Raw genomic sequence first — 12,430 nt, 5'->3', positions numbered from 1 at the left:
GCAATTAGAAAAAACTTTTTTAACAATGACTGTTACAAGAAACTTCATAAAGTAGAAACAGCAGAAAAGTAGACACAGTCCATCCATTCCTAAGATATTAGACAAGGGCTCAGATATGATCAATAGCACTCAAATTAGCCAGAGTGGAGCACACATGCACACTGCACTGAAGGATCATTTCAGGATTACATTTTGTCTATTATAACCATGAAATTATTACAAATATACATATACAAAAATCTAAAGTACAGCTTTTGGATTTAGGCAGTCCAATATTGATACACTGCAGCCGACAACATTTTCTTAGTATTAAATTAGATAAATCTCCCTGCTCCCTACTTTACTAGCAAAGCACTTTTTATACAACTCTCAAGCCAGCAACCTTCTGCAATTTAAGTATGATTTAGTGCAAGAGAAGCAATGAGTATTATAAAATTTATGCTTGTTCACCTTCTCTCCCCACAGAGAAGGGCAAGACGTTTTTTCATGTAAATATGTATTAGATCCAAATCATTTAAATAGATATTATTCCATAGAGAACATGATGCTGCATATGCCCATTTCAGCTCCATGTTACTAAATAAACTGCAAGATAATGATGTTGCCTTGTTCATCCTAAAGGACACTGTAAATATTTCTAGGCATTTCAAACAGAAGTAAAAAGAAGAGACATTCACAAGAAAAAAAGAAAAACTAGGGTGGCTCTTACAGAGCTTCCTAAAGTGAAGACAAGTTACTGGCAAATTAGGAAATCTCTTTAGGAACAGGTCACAGCTGCCACAGAAAAAATATAGCTCAGGTACACGGAATCTTTACAGTATGAATAGCATATCATTGCTATCATCCAATTTAATTTTCCTTTAAATGAAGAAGGGAAAGATAATCACATTTGCAAGGAGAAAACCAAGAAACTTCAGACAGGTGACTACTTCTAAAAATTAACATAGAAATGCTAAATGCAGGGTGCCAAATGCTAATTTGTCTCTAATACGTCTCAGTTATATTTAGCTACAAGTGTCACTGCTTGAATGGAAAAGAGACAGAACAGGGAATCCTTAAACAGTGCCTTAAAAATGAGAGCTTTAAGCATGACTTTTAGGTCAATGCATGTATCTCCCTGCTTTTCACAAAATGCAACTGAAGTTAATCAGCACCTTACATAAAATGCAATATAAGTTAACAATTTATTTCTAAACCACGTATATATTTAAAGTGAGGAGGACTGTCATTTGACTTGAAGCCATCACATACCATTTGGGCCACAGTCAGTTATCTTACAATACAGTCTGACCTCTACTTGATTTTAAAATAGGATAATCACCTTCAACTGTGTATGAACCTTGAACATTATCAAAAACAGTTTTATTGCATCAACGATTTATTAATAGTCTTATATTAATAGTAATGTAGCTTTGACTTTACAAAGTCATAAAGATGACGAGAAACACAGGCAAGACTTATTGTGCTACCTATTTTATTTTAGGCTTCTAAGGCAACCTCATGACACAATCAGAAAAACTATCCTGAAAGTAAGAGCTACAAAGGAAAAACAACAGAATACGCATGTATCGTCCCAGTTCAACAGTAGAGCAGGAAGGACACAGGCAGCATAATGAGTTCAGACAAATGCTGGAACCTTTCAAGTACCAAAACTGTCCTGCAGCCAACTGTGCTTGGAACTGCAGAAGTGCTCGTGCTGAGACAGGTGAGCTCTGGACAGCAGCAAGGAAAAGGTGTGAGCCTTCCGTGGGAATGTGCTAAGCCAGATTCCCCTTCCAAGGAAAGCACTGCAGAACGCCCAAAGCCTACAGGCTCCCATTCAAAACAATCCTGAGCAAGGAGGAAACGTTGCTCCCTGAGTGTTTCTGGTTCCCAGCTCTCACCCTGCTGTGCATGCGGTCACTTCTGGAGCTGCTGGCCCCATTGCACCACAGTTCAAACAAAGAGCGGCTAAGAAAGTACAATATTCTATAACTGGCATTTACAGCATCGGCCTTGGACTCCTAATCTTTACCAGACGGGCACACAAATCAATCTATCAGCTCATAAAGGTATGCTTTTTAACCTCCAAAACAGATGGGATTGGCCAGAAACGTCTGGCATGTCAAACTGCTAATCGAGGCTGCCCTTTGCACAAAATAACCCACTTAAGTTGAGGCATGGTTGCACTGTAACAGACATTAGTCTGTGGGAAACCCATTTAACTGTCACAGACTCCCGCCACTCTTGCTCTCCCTTAATTAAGCCTAATGCCTTATGCTTTGACCTTTTGTTCTAGCCTATTAACCCTATCTAGTACAAGTTCAAATATGTTAAACCTAAAAGTTTGCTTTTAATATTAAATGCCAAGCTACAGAAAGAGTGAGGGATGCTTCTCTACCTTGCAAGTTACCAACCCCTGTATTAGTCCCCAAAGACAAAATATGTTCAAACGCTGATCAGTTTCACAACAAAAAAAGTGGAGTTTCTTCCACTGGAATAGCCTACTTTTTCCTCTTCAGAGGAGGGTGAGAGAAAAAAAAAAGTGAAACTTCTGCAAGCAACTTCATATCCTCAGGCTTTTGGGTTTTTATCCAACAAGAAAAGCACATGCTATCAGCCAAGATCATACTGCACTCATTTGCTATTCTCTGAAACCCATTATTAAAAATAAGACATAATTGGTTTACAGTGACCAAATTCTCCTCAATTAAAGGCTGCCTCTGCCAACCCTCCTCACACTGAGTCACCATCTTGTTCCTTTGACAAGATACTTACACTTACTATTAGTATGTAATTCTCATATGCATCTCCAGGTGAGTTGCAGCCTTTGAAGTTTCTCAGACTGGCACAGACTTAAACAAAGACAATTTATTCATTCTAGCTCCACACATTTCCTTTTATGCAAGCTCAACTAAAGCATGGAGCGCCTTCTGCTCCACTATCTCTTAATTCACAAAGGTTACACAGCATCAACAAGACCAGCAGATATGCTTTTAAAGCAGTACTCTTTTGGAGAAAGTCTACCCTAAGGGTCCAGAAGTCTGACTTAAACAAGAACTCTAATCCCAGTGACAATAACAAACCTCTGATCAAGGCACTACTGGACTCCACAACAAAGCTATTTATGTATGCAAGCAAGCTTGGTATACCAACAGAGGTCTTCCACAATTAATGCTCATAACTAATAAACCTATTCCCCACTCCAAAAAAAACAACAATGACTGCCCATAACTGCTTTATAATATAGGTTAGAAACAGAAAACAGAATGCAAACTGTGTGGAGATTACCAGCCATGTGTACACTGACAAACATGTTCTCAAATCTTTAGTTTAACCACCTTACTGACAAGTTGAACACTCGGTGCAACATCCTTCTTTAGAGTTTATGCTTCTGCAACTCTGACTAAATAGAACTCCTTTTACAAAGAGGAAACAATCTTGAACCAAAGCTCTGAATTACTTTGAAAATGTGAAAGATTTCAAAAGGCTTGTTGCCACAAAAGCCACTGTCTACTAAGTTCTATTAAAGCTGTATAAGAGACCATCTGCTGCTGATCACAACAATTCTCCAGTTTTAAATTGCTAATTAATTAATTATGTTTTAATTCCAAAGCGCCTGTCTTACTAATTCTGAGACCAGCAAGTAATACCATTAACTTTTCTGTAAATACAATTGCTCAGACAACTATAAGATGCACTACAGCAACATTCAACTTCTTTTTTTGAAAAGTCAAATAGAAAAAACATTGCGGGGAAAAAAATGGATTTCTAATTGCAATTCTTGGTTATTCCCAAAGCACTGATTCTGGTTAAATCCAAATCCCTACAATTTAAGAAGTGCATCTATTTTCTAGTCATTTCACTTGGCTATATTCTATAGTGTTGGAGATGCTCAAACAGCACTACACAGACCAATGTTGTATTTGAGTAAAGTCAAGCAATGCATGGATTTATTTAAAATAAGAGAAAAATACATCCTTGCATCTGCAATCTGTGTCATTACAATGGATATGAGAAAGCTCTGCAGGCTGGGATTTGGTGTGACTGCCTCCAGCTTCTAGACCTTCCCTACTAATGCTCACAAAAGTTGCCACTGGAGGCAATGCAAATGAGTCCTAAGAGAGACAAGAAACAAAACAACAACTGCTTGTCAACCATTACATGCCCAAATTGTATTCTTTATGCTCATCAGCATTCTCAAGTTCTTAGGCACGCATGTAGGCCCACCGAGGACAGTGGGGCTACTCAAGTGAATAAAATGACTCACAAACCAAAGTGCATATACATAAGCAATCACTGGACAACACTTGGGGAATTATTCCCTGGTATCAAAGAAAAATAGGATTTAGGAAATGGGAACCAAGGGAGCAGATCTGAACAAAATGACAGCGATGCTAAATGTCTACAAGCCATTGTAATGTAATATCTAATAATGATTTTACTTTGACGGTCCCTTGCCACACAAGCTCAATTTGGATCTGTTTTATTTAAAAAATAAGAGAGATGGTAACACAGTAAGTGTTATTTAATCTTCTCTTTCACTCTGAAATTACATGTAAATCAAGTTCTTCACTATTTAGCTACCTCCCAAACAGGTGGGCTCAATCTTCAGAATTTTACAGCAAATTCCACACAAAAAGTTCAGATGTTACAAAAATACTTATTTTTCCATAATCAGCACAAATATTAAAAAGAAACCCAACTCTTACAGTACAAGAAAGGGATTAACTTGAACATTTATCACTTCAAAACATATTATAATCCTAAAAGGCTTATACAAGGCACACAGCTGTCTGACAGCTTTGGCAAGACAAAGAACAAACCCCAAACCAAAGAGACAAGGTAAACAACCCAAACAAATCATTTACCTTGAATGTGGTTCCATTAGGAAAGCTCTTCCTTCAGGAGTCCAAGGATGCAGCAATTGCCTTCCTCAAAAATTTCATGCTTGATCTGAAAAGAACAGCAGAAATACCCCTATGAAATTCTGCAAATCATTCTTTCCTACCTAATATGCCTTGATCTACTTTCTTACTGTTGGTCTAACAGAGAGCAATGCTTTAATTTTGTTCAGTACAAACAGCAAATAACATTTTCACATCAGAAGAAAAACGTAGTTCCAAATTTCAGAAATCAAAATCTTCCAGACAGAACCATGAGTAAAACTAGTAGAAACAACTCATGGTGTCTAGACTTGTACTAAGGGACATTATTCTGCAAGAACAAAATCCACATTCAGCTCTAAGCCAGAATCCTCTTTTCCTTCCTTTCATTCAAAAAACAGCTGTGACATGAAAGCCCTCCTTCCTATGTAAGTGGTTACTGCTTAACACTTCAAACTTGCACCCATGAACATCAAAATCAGGTTTTAAAGAGCCTCTTTTAATTTACATATACATAAGGAAAAGACAAGAGTATAGTATAACAGGGGAGCTAAATACAACAAAATTAGTTCAAAAAAACAAAACAGCAGAAATTGTAATATTTGCTTTGAGAAATTTAAGAACAGTATATAACACTATTTTGTTTTAGTTAGAGAATGTTATCCATTACAATCCCAACCTTAAAAGTTCTTCTCAGCACTTGTCCATTATTCTTAAGTGAAATTTTGCTAAAGGTTGCAAACTTAGAGCTAGCCCAGATCATTCTTATTTCTACTATTTCAGCCTTGTTGTTGTGACAAGCCTCACTATTAAAGGTCTTTTTTTTGTTTACCATCAAAGCAGCAAGCTTATTAAGCTTATTGTGCATAGAGTCAACTTTAGATACAATAAAATATATTTTAAAGAATTAAGAAGACACTTTCTCCACCACTAAGCTGAACTTTCCCCTCCCTCCTTCTGCTTGGCAATGGGAGAGTTCCTTTCCTTATTTCAACATCTTTAGCCTCTGTTCCCACAAAAAAAAAAAAAATGCATACAAAAGCTTTTTAAACACAGAATTTTTCTAGCATGGAGGACCCTGCAGGTGGGTCCAGGTGGGTAGGATAGAGGGGAAGAGTGGGAAGTGTGTGTGCTGGGGGCACATCTGAGCATTTCCCCCTCCACAAAACCACTTGAGTCCGAGCCAGATTAGAGAAAACATCTAACTCTGACCACTGCAATGTGCTTGCTAACTAGAAAAAGAGATACAGGTGTTGATCAATGGGTCATCATCCAAAAAAACACCTATTCAAAGCTTGCAGGGACATGAAATAACAGCAGCATGCTGGACTACTGCCAGCACCAAGACCCAACAAAAGATGCCCAACAATAGAGCCAATTAGGCTGAAAAATAAATAAATAGCCTGGAATACTACATGCAGACACTATTTTAAATCCTTCTTCCACATACATAACAAAATGAAAAGGTAAGTTGCACCACAGAAGGGGCACATTGCTCAAAATTTGTAGTTAGTAAGCGAGGGAAAAAGATCTACCATCACAGTAGAAATTAACAGAGAAATGACAGGTACAGTGACAAAGGTGCTAACAAACACAGTTCAAAGCCTTCTCAACTCTATTTTACTGAAAGGGTGAATAAGCTGGATGTGGAATCTTTTGTAGACAATGAAAAACAGGATAAGAGGTGCCAAAGAGCAGAAGAAAGTGCTATTAAAAAAAAAGCCACCTGAATTTGAGAAAAATAGATTAAAATAGTTAATAGAAAACTGCAGTATTACTGCACTATACTATAGATGTAGACAAAATGCTTTGAACTTAGTCATTCTTACTTCCAGAGAAAAGAGATTGCTATGTAGTAGGGAAAAACACAGAATAAGACACAAAAATGCACTCCACACAGTATTGCCATCAAGGTTCAGCGTATAGATGGGATTTCCTTTAGGTCAGCATTCAGCAGTCTTTTCTATATTATTCCAAGTGACTACAAAGGGTTTATGAGAGTTCAGTGAAAAGACAACAACAGAATTTGTTATTTCTGGGAAAATTTCCATATTCATTCAGTATGTTTTAAAAATCGAGGAGGAAAACCAGAACTTTTCTAGAGTAACATTTTATTCCCAAACTCTCTGCATCTGAACCACTCACTTGACACACCTTATAGTTTTTGGAATGTTGATTTGTGTTGTTTCATGGACTACCAAATGCAGGATAGATGATAACACAAACACTACCACCAAGGCCATCTCCTGGGGCAAGAACCATCATTTCTTTTTACATTTGAGGCAAGCCCTGCTTTTCACATCACTGAAAAGGCCTTTCCAGTTCAGCTTCCCTATCTCTCTTTTAACAGTGGGATGGGGCACAGAGAAGAAGCAGAAAGCAGGTAGATATGAATCTTAAAAGCCTGCTATGGAAAAACTTCAGAACAACAATACCAGCTCTAGGACCAATGAGAACAAAAATATGGCTCATCTGTGAGCAAGATGTAAGATCTGTAAGCAAGATTTACTTGCTTGAATACATTTCAACACAGAACTTCATGGACTATTTTTTGGGGCAAATTAAATACTCCCTCATTTGTTTTCAAATAGTTTCATCCAAGACTGGAACACATTTTACATCTAGCACCTGATCTCTCTGCAAGGACTCCCTCACAACTTCCTTTCTTGAGAGGAGGAGGATCATCCTCTCAGAAGTCTTTCCCAACACCCAGTTTCTCTCCTACATTAAACTCACAGTCTTAGAAACCAGTGACTAAAACAGAAGATCTGTAGCTTCTGCTTTTAATCTGATTTTGTCTACAAGCAACATTGGTTTTCCTCTGCTGAAGGCAATTTGGAAATAAGTGGTATGAAAACAAAATTTCACTCAAGACAGGCAATTAAACAAGAGCAATGAGCTCCAATAACAATTTAAGTATGAGAAGACTATGCCAGGAGGGGTTTGACCCAAGCTAAGGCGTCTAGCAACTGCTTCTTCCCCTTTCTACACATGAATATTTATTTACATGAGTTTTAGTTTCTATTCTCCTTCTTCAACCATCAAGCCAAGTGACCTGCAACAGACAGCCAAATAAATTACCAAATTAATTCTTTCAAGTGCTAAATAGGTCTGTGAGCATTTCCAAGTATTTGAAATAAATAATCCAGAAACCCTAAAGAGCAAGCATTTCTCTTTACCAAAAGAGTCTCTCTGCCCACTTTTCCCAAGGAATGTCTTCCCACTGGGAAACACATGAGTTTTCACATGATCCCAGATGTTCACCCAGAGTTACTGAGTGCCAACCCTTGTATGCTGCTCTCTAATTCAGTCTTTTCCAATGCAACTAGTGAATCCCTAACACCAAAATGTGGAAAAGCAATGCCACAACCCTGCTAAACACTTCCCCCCAGCTCTCCCCCTGTTTGCTGCAGGCAGGCCAGCACAGCTCAGAGTTACTGTTCTTATCGTTTTGGCCTGTTGGCAGGAAGAAAGGGAAAACCACAAATGCTGTTACCATTAACCTTTTTGTCTTTAGTTCAAGGCTGTTTAGACAGACTGTCAAATTTATGCTTTGTATCTTTTTTCTACATTTATGCATATTCTTTCACACCTTCTCCTCTTGCTCAGGCTTCACTCCCTACCTACCTACCTACCTACCTACCTACCTACCTACCTACCTACCTACCTTTCTGCTTGTTTGTCATTGCCTGCCCTCCTGAGCAGCAATGATTTATACTTCAAACTTTGCACTTCTTGTCCCAAAAGGGTATTTAAGCTTTTTAATCCATTGGATAGCTATCCTATTAACCTTGCCTCCTACTCCTCACCCAACCCATCACTCAGCAGGTGGGAGATGAGCCCTGCCCTGCCTGCAGGCACCATGCATGGGAGGGTGGCCACCAAAGCCCCCCATGGAAAAGGGGCTTGTGCCCCCAAACCAGGCACCCAGCTGGGATCCCCTCACTTCCCCAGGCTCTCTTCTGGATCCCCTCCACTCCCTGTACATTGACATACAGGAAAAAGAAACACAACCAACAAGACTTTTGGGGTTCAAGGTACAGGCAAGCTCTGAAGAGCTATTCTAAAATAATAATTCAAAGATCTTATGGTCTTCATGTCTTCTCTGACAGCTCTGCAAGGAGGTGTCAAGCACAGCTCTGGAGCAGGACAGCTGACTGGGGGAAATGCAACTCCCTGGCTTTGCCTTGGCCAAGTTTATACATGTGCTTGGCACAGTGCAAAACAGGGTTTATCTTTTATTGTAGCCATGGCCTGCACTGTCCCTGGTAAAGTTAACAGTGCTTTCACTGCTAATGATAATAAAGCTGGCACTAAACTTTTTGCCAATGCTCAAAGCCTGAAAAATAAAGTTCGCTCTGAAGGGACAAAATAAGCTTTAAGCAACCAAGACTCTGTCAATTCTTTTAAGCAAATCCTGCAATAAGCAAAACCACAGGCAAATATGAGCATCATAAGGTTAATTCATGTTTGAATTAACTGAATCACTTGAAGTTTTTCTTGATGCCTTTTACAGGACAAATTTACCCCAAACACTGCAGGTGATACAGCCAGTGATTAGATCACCCTTTTAAGTTTACAATATAAAAACATTATTTACTTTTGCTTCTTTATCAACATAGTTTTTATGACTATAATAAATTTTGGTTAGCACATCTTTCACTTCAGAAAAAGAAACAAGCATGGGAAGCAGAGAAGAAGAGCATGTTTTCATCAGCAATTTTCTGCCAAAAGACTAAAAGGGAAAAAACCCCAAAAACCTCAATCCAGCATGGTCTGGCATTTGACTGCATGCTGTGTTCTGTGCACACATGGCCTACAAAACCTGGAAGCCATTGATAGCTCCTGCTCATTAGATAACCCAGAAGCACAGGCCAGTCTAGCAGCAGGTCAGATTTCACCCCTGCCCAAAACAAGCAGTCACTACTCCCTACCTCCTCCATGGCACTCACAGAACACAAACACCCTTACATACGCATTTCACTCATGACTAACTCGCTGTCTTGCTTTGGAGTTCATGTCAACTCCACCTCAGGAGACCACTGACAGAACAACAAGTCAAAACTTCCCCACCACAAGTTTGGGAACACAGCTGCTTCAGACAGCAAAAACCCCAAAGCTGCCTGAACACTGTTCTCGATGAGAACTTCTGCCTTCCAAGATGTTCGCTACTCATGCCCATAGAGCAGAATTACTCAGATGCCATTAAATCTGATCCCAACCACAAGATATCCTCAGCTCAGAGAGCTTTTGTCATCTGGCATCTAAATGTGTCACTCTCTCATGTGTTCAGTCAGCCCTGGAAGCAGTAAATCGCATTTGTGTATTAAAGAAAATGTTCCCTGCTCGCTCAGGAATACACATCCCCCTTTCCACAAGTGACTGCTTCCTCCCCACAGCTCTTCGCAGATTAGATTCGCACTCTTTGTTAAATAAAGCTTTACGGTATCTCTGAACATTTATAGTGCCATGACTCAGTTAAATTCTAATCAGCCTGTGAGCTGTCTGACACTGCAGCAGGTCCCCTCAAAATAAAACGAGGAATAATATAGTCTCCAGATTCCAGAGAGATGAGGCAAAAGAGGACAACTTCCACTTCAGCCTTCTTAACAACAACATAATCCCGAAGCCAGGAATCCCTGTTTTTTCCAACACCTTCAACATGTGTCAAGCATTTTATCGGAATCCTTCTTTAAATTAAAAGCCCAGTAAATCGCCAGGATACACAAGACAGCAGAAGTAAATCACCAGGATACACAAAGGTGCAGCACAGACACAAGGCTGTCTGCTCGCTACAACGCTGCCCCCGTTTTGCCTATACTACGTTTCCTTATGTTTCACTACCTCCCAACTTAATCACGCACTGACACTTCGAAAGAAGAGCCTCAAACAACACGTTCTGTAGGGAAAAACGAAGGGTGGAAGTGGGAGAAAGAAAAAATTTTAAAATTCACCTTTAGAGGGCTTCAGGGACACACAAAAAAAAAAAAAAAAAAAACCCAAAAAAAAAAACCCACACCACGTCTGGAAAAGTAACCTTTAGTCTAGAAGGGAAACAGCGACGTCCCTAAGGAGCCCGGAGCGATGAGAAGGCATCTTTGGGGGGCGCAGGGAGCCGAGCCTGAGCCGCGGCCGAGCGGGGCCGGCGGCGGCAGCCCCGGGCTGGCTGCGGGCCCGCAGGTGGCGGCGGGCGGGCAGCGCCAGGGCCGGCAGGAGGCGGCGGGGGCGGCGTGGCCTTGCCCGCAGCCCCGGGAGCGAGGCCGCGCCGCCGCAGCCGCTGCGCACCCGGGGAGCGCCCGGCCCCGGGCATCGCTCGCACCGGGAGGGGCGGCGCGGGGTCCCCGCCAAAGGGGGGCCCGGCCGTGCGCTTGGCGAAGCACTGGCGGGTCCCGGGGGGATGGAGTAGTAACTTTTCCGTTCCGCCGGCTCCCCCAAACCCACCGCGACCGGGCAAACTTTCCGCCCGCGCCGGGGGTGCCGCGGGGCGGCCGCCGGGCTCACCCCGGCATTGTTCCCCGGTGCCGCCGCCCGGCAGCGCGGCCCCGGCCCGGCCCGCCCCGCTCGGCCATTTCCCCGGCGGAACAGCGCCTCACTCACCCCGCAGCCGCCGCGGCTCCTCCCGGGCGGGCTGGCCGAGCCCCCCGGAGCCGCTCCGGCCGCAGCCGCCGCGCACGCCGCCCCGCTGCCGCGGCCGGTCCCGGCGCTGAGCTCCGGGGCAGCGGCGGCTGGCGGAGCCGAGGCGGGCGGACGGACGGACGGATCCCCGCGGCTGGAGGACAGGACAGGGCTGGACAGGGCACGACGCGCCGCCTCCCTCCCGCCACCCCCGAGCCCGCGCGTCCCCCCCGCCCCGCGCATCCCCGCGCACATACAGGGCGAGCCGAGCTCCGCTGCGCTGCTCTCCGCGGCTCGGGGCTCTGCTGCAATGCCTGCGAGGCTGACTTTCAAAGCCTAACCCGCAGCCGCGATCCTCCCTCTCCGCCTTCCACCTCGCCCGCCGCGGCGCAGCCCGGCCCCTCCCCGCGCCGCGCCATTCATCTCTCCAGCCAAGTTTCTTAACCCTTTGGTACCCTCCCGGCAGGAGGCAGGGCGGGATGCGGGAAGCAGGGATGCGCCCCCCGCCCCGCCCGGCGCGGCGAGAGCAGAGCAGGGCAGGGCGGCCGCGCCGCACGTACGCGCGTCCCATCCCCTCCTGCCCTCTCCAATTAATCTCACTGAAGTCGCAGAGCCCCCGGGAAACAAACTTACCAGCGACAGCACCGGAGGACCCGTATCTAATGAAAGCGGCAGCGGCTTAAAAATAACCTTTTTTTTTTCTTGTTGTTGTTTTTTATTTTCTTTTTTCTTTCCCCCTTTGGCTGCTTTGGAATAATAGCGGGGTGGGCGTTGCTAGTGTTACTAGTACTTATCGGTTTAGAGCTTATGTTTTCAGCCTTTCCTCCGAAAAAAACACGCGCTAGAAACTTCAGTGCTATTATTATTGTTGTTATTGTTGTTGTTATTGTTATTATTATTGTTATTGTTAGTACCGCTGTTTTGGAGGAAAAGCCGGGATGCTCCCGGCA

General features: G+C 42.9%; 1 protein-coding gene across 2 annotated transcripts in view; it reads right to left on the bottom strand.

Annotated features, from left to right (window-relative positions):
* Positions 1–11,922, bottom strand: part of NRIP1 (nuclear receptor interacting protein 1) — a 73,376-nt gene extending 61,454 nt beyond the window's left edge. For both annotated transcript variants that reach the window (XM_036379528.2, XM_036379538.2), the window contains exons 1-2: positions 11,738–11,922; positions 4,851–4,935 (exon numbers count right to left, since the gene is read on the bottom strand). The gene's annotated coding sequence lies outside the window, so the exon portion shown is untranslated. The remainder of the gene's footprint in view (positions 1–4,850; positions 4,936–11,737) is intronic.
* Between the last annotated feature and the right edge of the window lie 508 nt (positions 11,923–12,430).

Source organism: Molothrus ater, chromosome 2 (assembly GCF_012460135.2).
Source record: "Molothrus ater isolate BHLD 08-10-18 breed brown headed cowbird chromosome 2, BPBGC_Mater_1.1, whole genome shotgun sequence".
NCBI classification, from domain to species: Eukaryota; Metazoa; Chordata; class Aves; order Passeriformes; family Icteridae; genus Molothrus; species Molothrus ater.
This window is presented reverse-complemented; position numbering and strand designations above follow the sequence as displayed.